The following is a 1,496-nucleotide window of genomic DNA, read 5'->3' on the forward strand; positions in this document are numbered from 1 at the left end:
CATAGTCACATTTCATTAGATGCAACGTAGCTTATACACAACTACATATATGCTAACAAAAGTTCTGCCCAACGTCTTCTAAACTTTCCGCTGCCTCAGCCCATTCTTAACATTTAAGCAAGAGTTACGCTATCCTGAAAAATTTATCAACAAATGGGGTGAGCATAAAGAGCTCAGCAAGTGACTAACATATCCATATCAAAATAGTACAATTTCCAAAGAGATGCAGTTTTCAAACACGAAGCAGAATATACGATTTCGTATACATAATATCATTAGGAGCAGAATCATAATTGTCCTTTTTAATCATACATATTTGGTTCCTGACAGATGGGGCATAGAGTAATTGGAGCATATCAGAAACAAAGGAAACATATCGGAGCTTATCAATGGCATTTAAAATGTTCCAAATCACATCAACGACATATGGAACATTACGAAGCAAAATCAACAGTGAATGAAGCATTTCAGAGCATATCAAACTCATATGTCATACAGAAGCTCAAACGTCGTCCTTGACGTTGCAATCATATCATAACTATCCAGAGCACGAACAGAAATAACTCACCAAAACTCTGGATGTCATATCAAACATATAGAGGGTGTAGTGGGATCTCAGTCAGAATGTGATTCATCCATTTCTGAATGACCACCTGACAAAAGTCTCCCACGTCTGGGAGCTCCATCCACCCACGTCTAGGTGAAGTCAAAGGGGGCCGGCAGAGCATCGCAGGCTCTAAGCAATATCCCACATAGCGGGACCCCACATAGCGGGCAAATAAGCGCATACCAGAATATCCCACATAGCGGGACCCCACATAGCGGGCAAATCAGCGCATACCCTTTACCATTTCTGGCAAAGGTCCAGACAATCCCACACACCAGAGTACAAGAAGGCAGTTTCAACAAATTGCAGCATATAACGGAAGCACACGCGGAACAACCAAACGTACATGTGCCTTTTCAAAAACAATGTGATGCAAGGAACAAATCTCTCACAAAAATATTCATTTTAGGGAAAGAATTGAAAGCAAGAGTGTACAGGGATTCTAAGCAATCGTAACCAGCTCAATTCCAATAAGAAGGTTAGGCGAATTCAAGTATCCAAAGGAAATGAAACAGAATACGCGAAATCGACCAAAGCTCGATTTCGGACAGAATTCCAGTGGCACATCCAACAAATATTTCAAAATAACAAATATGCTCCAATACTCATAAGAAGGCTATGGTTGAACCATATATCAGTCTATATTCGGATGGAACAGATTTCATATGAAACAGGGCTCCCAACACAGAGTTACCTCTGATTTGGTAACGTAAGGTCAAAATCACAATCACTGGTTTGCAGACTTTATAGGATCGGATTCAACAGACGATAGGATGAGCAATTGAACTCCAAAATGTTCAAACTATATGTCAAAAGAGAGGATTTCAAGTCTAGTTTCAAATAAAATCAGTTTGGTACAAATCAGAATTTTCAACAGGGAGTTATAGGC

The sequence above is a fragment of the Musa acuminata genome, unplaced genomic scaffold (assembly GCF_036884655.1).
Source record: "Musa acuminata AAA Group cultivar baxijiao unplaced genomic scaffold, Cavendish_Baxijiao_AAA HiC_scaffold_1136, whole genome shotgun sequence".
NCBI lineage: Eukaryota > Viridiplantae > Streptophyta > Magnoliopsida > Zingiberales > Musaceae > Musa > Musa acuminata.